Raw genomic sequence first — 17,277 nt, forward strand, 5'->3', positions numbered from 1 at the left:
GGGATGGTAAACACACAATACAATACACAGATGTTGTATTTCTATAGACTTGTACACCTGAAACCTGTATATTCTCATTAACCAATGGCACCCCAACACATTTAATTTTAAAAAAAGAAGGGAAGGGGAAATTTGTGAGAAGGGAATCTTGGGCAAGTCAACTCATCTCTCTGAATCACTTCCTTGTCTATTAAAAAAGAGGCACAGGGATTGGACGATACCATACCCACAGCAGCTTGCTTTCTGTTCTCCAAATACACCTGCCTCGGGTCCTTTGCACTTGCCATTCCCATCACCTGAAACACTCTCGCTCCAGTTCTTCCAATGGTTGGTTCCTTGTCATGATTCAAGTCTCAGCTTCAGGATCACCTCCTTAGAGAGAGCTTCCCAGACCACAGAATCTGAAATAGTCACCACCACCCCATTACTTCATCATATCTGCTATTTCATTTTTTCGTGGTGCTATTACCTATCTAAACTGTTTACTTGTTCATGTCTATCTCCCCTCTCTCCAGAGTGCAAATGCAATAAGACTAGGATCTTCGACTTTCTTGTTCATGGGTGTTGCCCTAGGACCTAGAATAGGCCCGCACAGAATAGTCGCTGAGTAGCAATGCCTGCTGAATGAAAGAAGGCCCACTGAATGATTGGACTGGATGGTCTCCAAAGTCCTTTTTGTCCTGAGTCCAACAAGGCACACTCAACACCGTGGGTGCAGACTCACATACAAGCATGACTGTACCACTTTACAGAGGTGGAACTGATGGCCGAGGGCTTCACTGAGAGGGAGGTGGTGTGGTACGGTAGTGCCAGGAGACTCAGGTTTGGATCCTCACGCTATTTTACTCTGTTCACCTTCCATCCTAGAGCTGTGGGAACTGAACAAGTCATTCCCCCCCTCCAAGGACCGTTTCTCCATCCCAAAGAGAAGTCAGGTTGATAGTACTGGTCCAGGCTCACTGTGAGATCATGAAGCTGTGTGAACTGAACATCCCTAGGCACTTGGCAGAATGCTTTGCCTTTTCTTTACCCCCAGGCCGTCCCTGGGGTTAGGGGTAAGGGCACCAAAGGAAGCAGAGGACTGGGGTGTGGCAAAGGGGGAGCCAGTTGGTTGCCAGAGTTTGTTTACTCACCTGAGTCCCTAGCCTGCCCCTAGCCTCGCTGCTCTCACCTGCTCAGGTAGAGGAAGGGGGAGCCTGACTCAGCCAATGAATTGCGATCACTCTCTTAAAGGCACCGAGCAGTTGGCAGGGAAACCAGCCGTGCAACCTGGAGAGATCCCTGGATGCCAGGAGGCAGGCTTGAATAACTAAGCCCTCCGTGGCCACACTGTGACCCCGGGGCCTAGTCGCTTCGGGTCTTACAGGGTCCTTTCTTCAGAGAGGCCTCCTTCACCTCACCCAGAGCTGGCTTCCCCGGAGGCTTCCAGGCCTAGCTGCCCTGGCAGACACCCAGGGAGGAAAGACAACGTGGCCTTGGCAGCTGCCCGCCAGGAAAGAGCCCACTGGTGCCTGGGAGAAGACATTTCCCTGTCCTGACGCCTCAGCAACCCCTGGTGAGTCTTGATGGTCTGGCTTCTCGAACCTCAGCATAGCAGGGTGTGGTGGGCAGAGGCCCCTCCCGATGGGCAGAAGCTCTGGGTGCTGGTTCCAGCCGTGCTGTGTGACCTTGCAGGTCCCTCTAGCGCTCTGAGTCTCCTGTTCCCCATGTGGGGAAATGAGGAGCTCAAACTTCCACGTCAGCGTTCCCTTTTATTATTTTCTCCTGTCACACCCCCTTGTTTTGAAAGATTTCCGTCTGCCAAGCTGTACCTGTTATGTAATGTCATTAGTTGCTTTTCCCCCTTGTATGTTAATTGGGGCCCTGCGGTGGCCAATCAGTGGTTTCTGGTCAGCGGGAACATAGTGATACTCCTGAGCTGATGGAAGTTTAACCAAAAGCAAAGAAATGCGGTGTTTTAGTCTCTCCGTGAGATCTTATCTGGAATCAATATTTGGTTTTCATTTGGCCTTTTGAAATATGAGAAATAGGGCACCTGTGGGTAATTTCCAGAGAAGGGGGACCCTGGGTGGGGGAACCCTAGATCTAGCTTGCATGGTTTATGCAGGCACCACGCAGAACTACTTTGATCACACCTCAAACCCAGATTTGGTCTCTACAACGCTGCTTCACACATGAGATGTATTCTTGAAGGTGGAACCCTCTGGCCTGAAAACGTATATGGGGCTGGACTGCTCCCAGGAGCCTCTGCACTGGATTCCTCCCACTTCTGGCTGAGGCTGGGGAGCCCGGATGGCGGATCTGTGGTCTCCCTCAGGCCCCCGCTGGGGGTGGCCAGGGGTGACGGGAACAGGTAGGAGTGAGTGCAGGGCCTGGAAGCCGGGAGTATATGGTGGACACAGCTTGTGCTGGGAGTTGGGAGATAGGACTTGATCTCAGGCAGGTTGCCTAACCTCTTTGAACCTCAGTTTTCCCAGCTGTAAAAGGGGCGTTGTAATCCTGGCAGTACATGCCTACCAAAATTGTTCTTAGGGCCAGATAAAATAGTGAATTTCATGGAAGCTTTGATTATGATGGAATCGTGGCTGCTTGTTAGGTTCTTTTACTTTTTGAAATACTCTTTATTGGGACTTTTTGAAATATAGACTCATATAAACAAAAAGCAGGGGGGAACAGCTCACTGAGTAATGGTATTTTCTAATGGCTCCTGAAACTGAAACCCAGGCCTGGAGTGTGGCCCTGATGCAGGAAGCAGTACAACATGTGATTAAAGCATGGACTTGGCAGTCAGAAGATCTTAGGTTCAAATACAGACTGTGAGACCTACTGGTGACTTGGGGAGCAAGTCACTTTTCTATGCCTCAGTCTCTTCTAAACTCTACAGTGGCTGGGGAGTGGGGGGAATGTCAAAAGTGCTGGCTACCCGGTGAGTGGCCCTTGTTGATGTTGTTGAGTTGGGGGTGCAGCTCAGGACAGCAACTCAGAAACCACACGTTCCACTAGAGGGTCCCCGATCTGGAGGGCTCTGGATCCTTGGAGACTCGAGTGGCCTGGATAAACTGATCCAGAGGAAGACACTTGGGTCCATTTCCTCGCACACCTGCCCCCATCTGGGGCAGCAGGGGCTCCAGGGCGACACTGGATGAGCAGGTACTTTGGAACCAATGCAGTCCCCCAGGGGCGCCAGGCTGTTGCTGCTCCTTGCTTGGGGAAGGGGTGGGCTGTCAAGGTAGCAGGCACCTCATCTGAGCTTCCTCCCCCTGTTCTCCCATCCCCTGCAGTTCCCTGCCAAGCAAATCAGTTTTAGGGGATTGTGACAGTGAGCCCCCTCCCCACCCAGCGGGGCAGCGGGGAGAATGAGATGGAATGAGAGAACAGAAGTCTCCCTGGAACATGGAGGCAGCCACCCCTTTGGGCAGGTGATGCACGTAAGCCGTGTGTACATGTGCACAGGAGCTAGCAAAATTAAAGTTGAAAATTCTCTAATGCTGTAAGGACCCCCGAGAGGCCATGTTATCCAGGCCCCTGCTGGGGCAGGGGTGGGAGGCCTCTCTTCTAGCCAACACTGGAAGCCTGCAGCTGTGCCCCGGGGAAGCCTCCTAAACATCTTTCCTTGGTAACCAGCCTTGGCATCTGAAAAGCCTCCCAAGGGTGTGTGCGGGGTGTGTGCAGGGTGTGTGCAGGGTGTGTGTGAGCATGTCTGAGGGTGTTGGGTGTCTGAGTTAGAGTTCCACAGACAGAGAGCACCCACACCTTGGAGAAAAATAAGTTTGAGAGGGATGGACGGGGTACGGATAATTCCTACAACCACCATGAGGCTTCGAGGCTCCTCGGTGGAGGAGCCACTGAGCATCTGCCGTGCGCTAATGATTGTGCTAGGTATTTTACGTTCATTACTTCGTTGAATCTTCCCAGTAGCCCATTATCGTATTCCCATTGTACAGATTGGAGCACTGAAGCTACAAGTCTTGAATAAGAGTACTCAGCCCTGGCTGGTGTGGCTCAGCGGGTGGAGCACCAGCCTGTGAACTAAAAGGTTGCCAGTTTGATTCCCAGTTGGGGCACATGCCTGAGTTATGGGTCAGGTCCCCAGTTGGGGGTGTGCAAGAGGCACATTAATGTTTCTTTCTCTCTCTTTCTCCTTCCCCTCTCTCTAAAAAATAAATTAAATCTAACAACAACAACAACAAAAAGACTGCGCAGCTAACAAGTGGCTGAACTGGGATTCGGATCTTTTTATGTCTAAATCCGGAGCCTGGGCTCTTACTCATCCCATCAGAAGTTGCAAATCAGGCCCAATGCTGAAATCCCCAGGTGTGTTTTCTTTGGCCTACACAGTGTTTCCTTTTAACATTTTAAAAATTTAGATGTTGACATTTGAAAACAGGTATTTTAATATAAAAATCTAGATTTGGGCATTTTTAAATTCTTTTTCATTAATTTTAGAGAAAGAGAAAAAGGGGAAGAAAGAAACATTAGTTTGTTGTTCCACTTATTTATGCATTCATTGATTGATTCTTATATGTGCCCTGACCAAGGATTGAACCCCCAACCTTCACGTATCAGGATGATGCTCTAACCAACTGAACTACCCAGCCAGGCTCTGATTTCTCTTTAAAAAATCAGAAGGAAGATGTGGCACTATGGGTTCACCTTCTCATATGCCAACAATCAACTCAAACTGATTGTAAGCTGTTGCCTTTAAATGGGACATGTGACCTCTAGTATGCCACAGTCCCCACCACTCCCTACTATCCACCCAGACCACTTTGTGTTTATGATAGCAGCCTGGCCCTGAGGGCCTGTGGAGACTTCGGCCCTGGTCCTAGTACTTGCTGAAATTGGCTGTGACTTTAGGGAAATTGTGGTATCTTTCTGGGCTTTAGCTGTAACCTGAACAAGTTAGCACTCTGAAATAACTTCCTAAGTGGCTTTCTGTGCTGCTTGGGGGAGGAGCCACCTGTCCCCAGCACATCCACATCTTGGCCACCTGGCTGTGTGTGACCAGAGTCTGTGTGAATGACAGCAGGAGTTGGCCAATGTATTTTATACTTTGTCACCAGCATTCCACTGCACGACATGTCTGATATTTCCTGTGACACAAAACACTTGGGGACATATTGGGCTGGTGGCAGGAATCCTGGTATGATGCCCATTCCCAACACTTTGATCAAAGACACTGACTTCTGCTCTGGCCAGTGTGGCTCAGTGGGTTGAGTGCCAGCCTGCGAACTGAAAGGTCACCAGTTCAATTCCCCGTCAGGGCACATGCAGTTCCCCAGTATGTGAGAGGCAACTCACACATTGATGTTTCTCTCCCTTTCTTCCCCTCTCTCTAAAAATAAAGAAACAAAATCTTTTAAGAAGGAGAGTCTTTCCATGTGCCTCTATTTATCAATTCAAGGAGGCTGATTGAGATTTCAGCATCCGAGTATTCTATTCTGACCCCATTTTTGCTGTAGGGTGCAGGAGAGAAAATGTATAGCCCAGCTGAGACCATTCTATCTTTCTCTGTTACACACACACACACACACACACACACACACGCGGCTCAGAAATAGTCATGCTTTACAGGTCTTCCCATCTACTTAGTATCTTATTTGGGTTTCTGAGATCAGATCTCTGGAGCCCTAGAATTGTAGAGATGGGAATGTGGATGGTGCCTTAGCTGTAGATCATTTAGTCCAGTAGTAGCAAATACATTTCCCTTCATTTGCTAATCCCAGCGAACTGGTCGAGTGTTGAAAAGGCTTCTGAAGCCACCTACGGGCACGAAATGATCACACGCTGAGACCTATCAGCAATGTCTTTTGAGGGCAGGGCAAGGTATTGTTGCAGTCTTAATGCCCAAAGTTTTACAGAAATGAAAACAGATCTGAAAAAGGAAGACGACTCATCCACAGTCACTCGACAGGGCGAGGCAGAGTAGGATCCAGAACAGGGTCTCACTTGACCTTGAGGCCGAGACTGCTGCCACTGCCTTAGCTCAGAGAAGGAAGCTGAGAACGCAAGGAGAAATGACGGAAGCGAGCCTGGGAGCCAGGCATCCTGGCTCCCCTAAGAAGCCTGGCTGGCACTGGGGCTGAGGAATTCTGTCCGTCCCACTGGACTGAGCCCTGCCAGCCTGGCCCGTTGGCTTCTGCTCCACTTCTTAGAGTCCCTTTGCTCCTGCCCCAGTTTCCTGTCTCATTTTCCTCGGGCTCAGAGAGTGCACATCGGAGCACGGGGCCCCCAGGGATCCTAGGCCCTACATACCCTCTTTGGCAGGCTTGCGCACGCTCCCCAGGCCCCTCTGCTCTGGAAGAGAAGTCCTAGGACAGGGGTTCTTAACCTTATGGGTGCCACGGACTCCTCGGGCAGCCTGGGGAAGCCCGCAGGCTCCTTCTGAGAGCGTTTTTGAGTGATAAAATAAAACCCATAGGACTACAAGGGAAACCCATCTTATCAAAATACAGTTACAAAGATATTTTCACATGTTTGTGATAGACTAATGTGTCCTTCCTTACTAATACATTTTAAGGAGATCTGGCAGCAGACATAATAACTTGTCATTTTCAAGTAATGAGGAGCATAACTGGCATTTCGAGAGATCTACAAAGACTATGATATGATGTGAAAATATCTGATTTTTCCCAGTGACACAGTCATAGGAGCTGCCGGTATCGCTGTGGTCATTGCCTGCATTCATAACCGAACACAGAATGCAGTTTGAGTTAGAGGTTAGTGAAAATAAAGATAGAATTTTTTTTTTCCATCCCAGTTCCTGAATTCTCTCTGCTGACATGGGCTGAGAGGACGTTCAAACCGGAGTGGGCTTGTCCAGGGGTTTGCAAACCGTGGGCCGTGGGACCCCGGGGATGCTGGGGGTCTCACGGAGGCTGCGACAGGGTGGGGGCAAGGGAGCCAACCGTCCAGGTAGCTCTGTGCCTGCCACCTCTGCCTCAGCCTGAGCGGGTCCTTTTCTATTTGAGTTCACTGTAGTGGTTTATATAATAAGATTCCTCTGTGAAAAAGGGATCACCCATTTGTGTCTGAATGTCAAAAACCTCCCCTCAGCCGTCCCTGCCACTTCAGACGACACAAAGCGGAGTGAGGCAGAGAGCAGTGAAGGCGCTACAGCAGCAATTTTCCACCTTCTCCGTCTCACGGCGTGCGGAAACTAATCACTGAAATTCTGCGGCATGCCTAAAAATATATTTTTTGCCGATCTGACAAAAAAATTGGTATAGTTTTGATTCATTCACACCGGACAGTTATTGTGGGGCTGGCTGTTGTCAGTTTTTTATCTGACAGTCTAAAGGAAAAGAGGTCAGCACCCCTGACTACACAGTCAGGCATTGCACGTTTTAAAATTCTGCAGCACACTGGTTGAAAACCACTGAGCTGGACGCACCGCCGATTGGTGGCTGGGGTGGGGCTGCGGAGGGGGGGGGGCCCCCCGGCAGTGGGAAGCGAACTTCCTGCTACCTCTGCTGCCAACCATTCAGGCAAGCAGCCTTCTGGGGCCAAGCGTCAGGAGACCTGAATTCAAGGTCCTAGGTCTGCCACGACCTTGAGTTTCTCATCTGCTAAACAGAGACAGTACTTGAAGGTTAAGAGGACCAAAAAAGAGAAAGTTATAAAAAGTATCTAGAACCACTGGAGGGATTTGAATGTATTTGTCTCTTAGCCTGAGACCCTTTCTCAGCTCTCCGTGGGGTCTTCCTCCTCATCCCAACAAACCAGATAGTCCTTCTATACCATGACAGTATAATCCCAGTCACCCAGTACAGTGACACAGTCCCTTCTGTGGATGAGCAACCAATTGGTCAGTTGCCCAGTCTGCCAATTGATCCTAAGTTCCTCCCCTTCGCGGTCCCTACTGCCATGTCACCGCTCTGGCCTGCATTTCTCTATCAGCCCCCAATCTCCCACTCTCTGCTCCAGTCTAACTTCATGGAGTCCAAATACCTTCTGACCGTGAATTCTGACCCTGTCCCTTTTCTACTTCAAGGTCTGTGGTGTCTCCCCACTGCCCACAAGGCCAAGTCCAGCCTCTAGAGCATGGCAACTCAGACCCCTGGGCATCTGCCTCCAGCCTCCCTACCTCCTCCTGCAGGGCGCCTGCTGCGCTCCTGTCATTGGAGTCGCCTCTGCTTCTGCATGAATGCAGACAATTGTGCAAGCCCTGGGAACTGTGGGAAGAAGAGATGATTCAGGGCAGTAGGAATGCTTCTCTCCCAGATGCTGATGGGGTGGTCAGGGGAAGCTGGACACGTAGGGGACTCAGGGGGATTCTGTTGATGGGGGCAGGGTGCATGTCTGGCTCTGCCTTCTGTCTGGGCCAGACATGGGGTTATTTTCAGAAACTAGCCAGTAGCAAGTGGATAGAGCTGGGAGGACCTGCAGGGTTGGGGGTGGGAGGGTGAGGCTATCATTTGCTACATTTTATGAACCAGAGGCAGGAAGCAGGTCACCGAGAAGAGAGTACAGCCAAGCAATGGGGAATTAATAGAATCCTTGATTCTTAGAATATCAGAGCCAGAAGGGACCACGTGGATCTTTCCTCTAATCTAACTCCTTTCTGCTTGAGACGGGAAAGGAAATCCCAGGGAAAGGGAATAATTTGTCCGAGATCACATGAGTTGGAGGCACAGCCTGGACTGGATCAAACATCTGATTTTCTTCCCAGTTTTCACGCTCTGGCCTCTGGCCTCTGGATTCCCACTAGAAGACTAAGTAACTGGTCCAGGACTGATTTACCAACAACGGATTAATGTGTCACTCTGGGCAATGCCATGCTGCCTCTTACCAGAGGTTGTCAACACCTTAACCCAAAGGTGCCCAGCTAGGGGACAGTGAAAAGTTACAAGTGTGTCGAGATCTAGAACCCTTGGGTCTCAAGTGGCCAGGTGGAGCCTGGGGTAACCAGAACCCCCAACTCTGATGGGATGGTGACCTTCAGACTTCGAACAGCCTCATTAGTTTAACCAAGGGGTATTGAATACTGTCATGCACTGTGAAGGGGGAAGCTGGGAAGCCCGGCCTCAATCCCAAAGCACGGGTAATGTCAGGAGTGGTGGGAGCAAAGGTGGAGACAGGGGGTGTCTGAAGACACAGGTTCTAGTTCTAGCTGTGCCATTTCCTTCCGCCTTGTACATTCGAGGGGAAAAGGACATGAGAAAAGGTAAGAGGTACTGTTTATTGTGCCTCATTTAATTTCTCCAATAGCTCTATACATAGGCACTGTTATCGTTATCAACTCCATTATACAGATGAGGAAACTGAGTCAGGGAAACTAAGGGACTTAGCCAAGACCCCACAACTGGGAAATGGTGGAGCTAGGATTTGAACCCAAGTCTATCTTTCTCTGGATTTTGTGTGTAGCCACTCTGCTGCATGGACTTGTTTGGGGACTAGTGGGAGAGGAAGATGTGGGCTCCCCCGACAGCAGGGCTGCTGATCCTCCATCCACCCCTTACTACCAGGCTTCAGGAACGCCTTCAGCAGGAGGGAAGCAGGCAGTGGGGTCCTGAAGACCCCTAAGAAGTAAGGACTACCCCCACCCTCTCCTTTATGGGTGTGAGATTATCAGCAGGACTTGGGGTGGGCATTTTGCCTGGAGAGAACGATAAAGCTCCAGGAGTAGAGCCCCCAGCCCTCAGGGAGAAAATGAGGTGAGATATCACCAGTTGCTGCACTACCTCTGCAACCCATAGAAAAAAGGCCCCTCGTGCACCACGCCAGCCCTGCCTTAAATACTAGCTCCTGTTTACAGACTCAGTGACTCTGCCAAGTACTTTATACACATTGACTCACTTTGACCTTCGCAAAGGTCAAATAATAGGAGCTCCTCCAGATACTGCTGTATCTGCCCTGTATCATCTCCCCTTTACCAGCTGAGGAATCTAAAACCTGGCCAAGGCCACACAGCTGGTAAGGGGCAGAACTGGGATGAAAACTCAGGGCTGCTGGACACCCAAGCCCATGAAGTTCTGGACCATGACATTATAGTGCAGTCTGGCCCAGTGCAGAAGAACACTGCGCTGGTTCTGCATCAGCGCGGAGTTCTGGTTAGTCCGGGGCTAACCAGAGTAAGTCCCTGACTTGCTAACCTCTGAGTTAGTCTTTTCTGGTCCCCGCGTCAAGTACTATAGAAAGGTAATTCCTTTTCTGCCTACAGTTTAAAACTTGTCGAAGTGAAAGCAATTTACAAACTGTAACTTGTGTATTCAAATGGTATTTATTAGAACTTAAAGCAAGGGAGCCCTGGCACTAAAGAGAGAAATAAGCCATGGCCCCTGCCCACTAAAAGATAATATAAATAAATGCTAGGTGAGTGAGAGTTTTTAAAATCTGAATAATAGTAGACTAGCTTGTTGAAGACCACCCTCCCACTGAGAATTGTTAGAAGAGCTGAATGCTGAACAAAATAAGTGTGTGTGTGTGTGTGTGTGTGTGTATTTGAAGGCAACAGAGAACTACCAAAGCACCAGGGGCCTGAGGAGGTTGAGATTCCAGAGAAAAGGGAAATGCAGAGAGGTCAGCCCCAGGCTCAGCTGCCACTCTGCCCGTCAAGGCATACGCTGTTTCTCAAGAGATGCATAGAAGCTGAGCAGAGAGCATCTGGGGGTGTTATGAAGCTTCAGGGTCCACCAAAGAGCCACGCCCCTAATAAACACCCCAGGCTTTCAGATGCAACCCCCAAAGGGCTACGCCCTAGGAAGAGAAGTGAGTTAGAAATAGACTAGCCCCAACAAAATTGAAGACTAGCATCTAATCAATTCAATTTCTTTAGGACTTGGGTTTCAATGCCTGCCAGAAGCCAAAGTAAAAAATCTCTCTGATTTTTTAGAACCTCAAATTTTCCTATAATTTTTGCATATACAATATCTGGCATTAGATCAAAATTTACCTGACATCTCAATAAAAAAGACCAAATGCCTGAGAACCAAGAGGAAAAAAATAGACAATAGAAATAGTCTCATAGCACTGAGCAGTGTGGCTCAGTTGTTTGGGCATCATCCCATAAAGCAAAAGGTCACTGGTTCGATTCCCAGTCAGGGCACATGTCTTGGTTGTGGTTTCGGTCATAGTCAGGGTGCGTACAATCGATGTTTCTCTCTCACATCGATGTTTCTTTCTCTCTCTTTCTCCCTCCCTTCCCCTCCCTCTGAAAAGTAAGTAAATAAAATCTTAGAATAAAAAGAAACAGGCTCCCAGAAGTTCCAGATATTGACATTATAATACATAGGTTTTAAAACATATAGTGATTAATATAGTCTAGAAATTATGTGACCAGATGGGGAATTTTGGCAGAGAATTAGAATCTATCAAGGAAAATCAAGTGGAAATTCTAAGCCTGAAACACAGTAGCTGAAGTTAGGAACCTAGTAGGTGGATATAGCAGTACAGTGCAGTGTAGGAGCACAGCTAAAGGGAAAATTAGTGAACCAAAAGGTCAGTAGGAAGTACCCAGACTACAGGACATGTAATACAGAAAAAAGTCATGGGAACATGTTGAAATGTCTGAGTATTTGTAACTGAAGTCTGAGAGTGGGGGATGGAGAGGGGGAGGAAAAGAAGAAAAGGAAGAGGGAAGAAAGTAGGGAATGGGCATAGGGAGAGGGAGGAGGAAGAAGAGAGGAGAGAATAGAAGAGAAATGAAACAGTATTTGATGGTGGTCAATAATGTTCCAAAGTTGGTGAAAGACATCAAGCTGCAGATTTAAGAATCACTTAAATACCACGCAGCCCTGGTTGGTGTGGTTCAGTGGATTGAGGATCAGCCTGTGAACCACTGGGTTCAATTCTCAGTCAGGGCACATGCCTGGGTTGCAGGCCAGGTCCCTGGTTGGGGGCATGTGAGGGGCAACTGGTCAAGGTTTCTCTCCCTCTCTTTCTCCCTCCCTTCCCTTCTCTCTAAAAATAAAGAGATAAAATCTTTAAAAAAACCAACACCACCACCAGGGTGGGTTGGGATGGGAGTAAAAGATAGAAAACTGTACTGCAACAACAATTAAAATGAAAAAAATAAGCCCTGGCTGGCATAGCTCAGTGGATTGAGCATGGGCTGTGAACCAAAGTGTCGCAGGTTCGATTCCCAGTCAGGGCACATACCTGGGTTGCAGGGCTGGGACCCCATCAACTGCACATTGATATTTCTCTCTCTCTCTTTCTCCCTTCCTTCCCTCTCTAAAAATAAATAAATAAAATCTTTAAAAAAAACCCTTCTATAAAAAATTAAATTTAATTTAAAAAATAAATAAAATTAAAATATAAAATATAGTAAAAAAAAAACAAGCAGAGTAAAGATAGACAAATCTGAACTAGGGCCTATAACTGCTAGAACCAAAGGTGAGGAGAAAAATCTTAAAGGACCAATAATAAAACCGACAGGTGCTCAAGAGAAATCATTCCAGCCAAGAGACAATGGAAATATATCTTCAGAGTGACGAATGAGAATAAATATTATGTAAGTGTGCTTCTCAAGTTGTAACACCTATGAATTAGCTGGGCTGGAGCAGGAAGAGGAAAGTGTCCAAGTTTTAGATTCCCAGACCCCACCCCAGATATTTGGATTTAGCAGCCCTGGGGTAGAATTAAGGAATCTACTTTCAAACAGCATTCCGCTGTGTTGGATGTTGTGGGTCTGTGGTAGATCGTTTGCAGTTACGACTGTCACATCTCCTCCCATTCCTGCACCCGTGCCCATCTGCAATGTGATTTTGCCACTCTTCCAATCAAGAGATAGAGTTTATTTTTCCTCCTTTTGAATCTGGACTTGTCCTGTGGCCTCTTTGATTAATAGGTATCGGTTAAAGTGATATTATGGGGCATCGTAGCCTTGGCCTCAAGAGGCCTTGCATTTTCAGCATTCACCCTTCTGGAATTCAGCTGCCATGAAAAAAAGAAAGAAAGAAAATTAAGAGAATACTTGAGCCTATCCTGCTGGAGACAGATGGAGAGAAAGGCACAGCCCGCACCAACCATCAGATAGATGAGCAAGGCCTGGGTCTGCCAGGGTCCAACCCAGAGAGAAACCACACAGCACTTCAAACCGGAAACGCTTAGTATAAAGAATTATTCCTTATAATGGGGGTTGGAGTAACAAGGAGAGGACTAATAAGGAGTAAAGAGGGCTCTAAAGAAATAGAAATAGCAGATACGAGGAGCAGCCACGAGTCCCCGGAGCTGCCCTAGAACCCCCGAGGAGGAGCACCCCCAGGCTGAGATCCAGATCTCATTGGAGAGGACGTGGCCACGCCTGCCAAACTGCAGAGAAGTCGCTGTGCTACCCTGCCAGGCCAGCGGACTGGGTAGAAGTGATCCTCTGAAAGTTGCTGAAAATGTACCCTGTCAGGTGCCAGGAAAGCCATTCACAGGGAAATGTCTCACTAAAGACACTTTGCTACGAAATCAGTTGAGAGTTTTCTGGGGAAGCCACTGGCTTCCAGGTGCTGCTTGTAGCTGTGCAGCACAGGAGACGGTGGGGAGCCTCCCGCTGCAGGAGCTGGTGGGCGTGGGGCACCCACTCACACTACTGGAGCCCGGGGAGCTGACCCCTGAAACCAGGGAGCAAAGACCCTTTCTTATTGTAATGTCTCTCCAGCTCTCTCTACTGACAAAACAGCATACCGTCAACTGGCAAAAAAAAAAAAAAAAAAGATATTTAAAGGGCCCAGATTCATTTTTCTAGAGCAGGCAAAAAGGGTAAACAGCACAGGCCACCTTGGACTACACAGCCCATCAGTCTCCATGACGACAGCCACATGCGTGACCTTCAGTGAGACTAGCAGCACTATCTAGCTGGGCCCCGCCCAAGTTGCTAACTCAGAGTTATGAGCAAATAGACGTAATTGTTTTTAAGCCCTAAGTTTTGGGGTGGTTTGTTGATATAAAATATTGGGATACCAGTGCGACAGGCTGGATTGTTTTCCATTTCCCACCCCTAAGATTTTTTTCTGTGCTGTTCCTTCTGCCCAAAGTGACATTCTCGGCCCCCTCTGCCTGATGGATTTATTTTCCTACAACAACTTACTTAATTTTTTTAGATTTTATTTATTTATTTACTTTAGAGAGGGAAGGGAGGGAGAAAGAGAGAGAGAGAGAAACATCAATGTGCAGTTGCTGGGGGCCGTGGCCTGCAACCCACGTATGTGCCCTGACTGGGAATCGAACCTGCGATGCTTTGGTTTGCAGCCCATGCTCAATCCACTGAGCTATGCCAGCCAGGGTGTTTAATTAATGTTTTATTGACCTATATATAGTACATACATGGAAAGTACACAAGTTCATAAATGTAAATGTACAGCTTGATACATTTTCACCAACTACTTAAACATTTGACCCTTGAACAGCATAGGGGTTAGGGGTGCTGACCCCTGCACAGTTAGAAACCACGTCTAACCTTTGACTCCCCAAACCCTTAACTGTAGTCAACTCTTTGCATCTGTGGATTCAACCAACCCCAGATCCAAACAGTATTTCCCACCCACCGTTGGGAAACTACCGTTGGGAATGTGAAAATACTGTCGTCCATTCGCAGTTGTCTGAATCTGCAGACGGCGGACAACCCGCAGATCCCAAGGGCCAACTGTAGTTAGTGAAAAAAATCCACGTGTAAGTGGACCTGTTCAGCTGAAACTGTGTTGTTCAAGGGTGAGCTGTATTGTGTGACCTACAGCCAGAGACCTCCCTTCCAGTCGCTAGCCCTGTCCCTGGGGGTTCTGACATCTTCTACCACGGCCGCATCTGTGGGTCGCAGGGTATGTTCTCTCTCGTGTCTGGCTCCTTTTGCTCAGCACCCTGTTTGTGGGATTCACCCACATGGCTGTGTGTGGCTCTGGTTTATTCTCATCACAGGACAGTTTCTGATTTTTTAAAAAATATTTATTTATTTTAGAGAAGGAAGGGAGGAAGATAGAGAGAGAGAGAGAAACATCAATGTGTGGTTGCTGGGGGCCGTGGCCTGCAACCCAGGCTTGTACCCTGACTGGGAATTGAACCTGCGACACTTTGGTTCGCAGCCCGCGCTCCATCCACTGAGCTACGCCAGCCAGGGCTCGGTTTCCGATGTTGTGTACATGCCATGACGTGTTTGCCCACTCTGTCGGTGGACAGTCAGGGTGGTTCCCGACGGGGCTGTTACAAAAGGGCTGCGTGCACACGCCTCTTGGCGAACACAGGCATGCGTGCGTTTCTGTTGGCTATTCAAGGTCAGTGGCATTACTGGGTTAAAGAACACTCTCATAGTATATTAAGACTTTTATCAAATCAAAATATCAAGTCACATGTGTAGATGAACGAACACCGTGTGGAAGGAGAATAAAAACTAAACACTGATGCATGGAGTGAAAAGCTATTAGAAGAGAAATAGAAAACAAAATACTGACATGGTTTACAGATAAAGGAAATAAGAGTGATTTTTCCCCTTGAGACTCTGTCTTTCCCAGTCATTATGTAAGGACCAGGTATTACTTTTATAATCAAAAGAAACATTTAATCCTATTGATCTCCAAAGTCTTACTTAAAGGCCACTTCCTTCCCTGTGACCTTACCGTGGTCAGATTGCCGTAGCCAGCCAGTGGCCTGCTTCATTGCTTTACTCTCCAGCAAAGCAAAAACACATTGCGGCAGGCGCTCAGTGCCCTATCCAGACACGCTGCTCTCAAAACGTCTGATCCCTTCCCCACAGTCAAAGAAATGTAAGCAGCAGACATTTCGCAAAAGAGCATTCCAGTTTACTAGGGAGAGAGGCGGGAACACGAACCCAGATTATCAGCTCCACTTTCGACCCGCAAACACCTGACGCCGAAAGAGGTTAAAAGAAGTCCATTGTCACGCAGCGCATCGCTGGCAGAGGCGTCCCAAACAGCTCATTCAAGAAAGAGGAACCTGGTGAGGAAATTATAATCTACCAAGTATTAAATATGTTTTGAACAGAGACTCAGGGTAGAGATTAAGATAAAAGCAGAAGTTTGAAAACCTCAGCTTTGCCTTGCTGGCTGTGCGACTTGGAACAAGTTAATTTCCCTCTCTGAACTGCAGTCCCCTCTCTGTCACATCGGGAGGCTGAGAGGAGACACATTTTTGGGATGGCAAACAGGGTTCGGCTCCGATGGGGTGGTGCATAGAGACTGATTCTGAGGACTAGCCCGGGCTTAGTGGGGAGGAGTGCTGTGATTGATTAATAATTTCCAGGTGAGCAGGGGATTTTTTTCAAATGGTATTATGTTTATTGGATATTTATTTGTTTCTCCTGGACAAATTGATCTTCAAGATCTTTTCCAGCGCTGTGTTTAGAATTCTCTGGTTGAGATCTATTCATCTGTCTGGTGGGCATAATATTCATCCCAGAGGCAATTCTCTTAATTCCAAAGGAAAGGGAATTTTAATTATCTTCTGAAACTATAGACTTTGTCTCCAGCAATGTATGTGATCTATATTTAAATAATCTGTGAGACACTCAGAATCCTTAGAGATGAAAATGTCTGAGCACAAAGTGTTAATTACATAATTGCCACCATTCTTTCTAGATAAATCATATTGTTACAATGACCACATTTGACAGCCTTTCGTGTCTGCACATTGCCCTCCTCTCAGGTGGGAGTGGGTCCCGGGAGGAGGGTGGTTGTCCTGCTGCAGTGTGCGGTGCAGCTTGCATACAGATGGGGAAGGGCGTGTCTGGGGTACAGCCCCACAACCCCACACCGCCCTCATTCCCCGGGGAGGGGGGCTTGTCTCGTTCATGAGCTGCCTGGACCCACCTGGAATGTTACATAGCTGGGAACTTCTAGAGGAAAGCTGACCTTTGTCTTATCTTTGAAACAGATTTGCTACAGCCATGAGAGAGTGGTGAGGGTACTGTCAGCACAATTTAAGTAACATATAAACTATATATTTGTGGTTAATGAAGGGAGCCATGGACAGGACAACAGAAAAGTGTGTCGCAGAATAGCCAGGCTATCAGTAACACAGGTGTTGGGATCAGGCTGCTGTGGGTTTGAACGTAGCGCTGACACTTAGAAGTGAATTTGCACCAGCAACTTAACCTCTGCAGGGTGGGTTTATCAACAGTACCTGCTTCACAGGGTTATTGTGCGAGAGAACTCGTGAAAAACACAAGTGCCCGGCGCAGGTTAGGCTTGCTCTAATGTTACTGTCGTTGTTACATTAACATTAATTATTAGTAGTGATTTCTAATTACATACAAAGTAAAACCTCAAAAATACAAATTCAACTTATGTAAATTTTGTGTATGAAAAGACAGGCTACAGTGGGGTAGAGGTTTTGATG

At 47.8% G+C, this 17,277-nt stretch overlaps 1 protein-coding gene across 2 annotated transcripts in view; it reads left to right on the forward strand.

Annotated features, from left to right (window-relative positions):
* Positions 1–1,402: 1,402 nt before the first annotated feature.
* Positions 1,403–17,277, forward strand: part of LARP1 (La ribonucleoprotein 1, translational regulator) — a 76,884-nt gene continuing 61,009 nt past the window's right edge. For both annotated transcript variants that reach the window (XM_036014846.1, XM_036014847.1), the window contains exon 1: positions 1,403–1,555. The gene's annotated coding sequence lies outside the window, so the exon portion shown is untranslated. The remainder of the gene's footprint in view (positions 1,556–17,277) is intronic.

The sequence above is a fragment of the Phyllostomus discolor genome, chromosome 13, assembly GCF_004126475.2.
Source record: "Phyllostomus discolor isolate MPI-MPIP mPhyDis1 chromosome 13, mPhyDis1.pri.v3, whole genome shotgun sequence".
NCBI lineage: Eukaryota > Metazoa > Chordata > Mammalia > Chiroptera > Phyllostomidae > Phyllostomus > Phyllostomus discolor.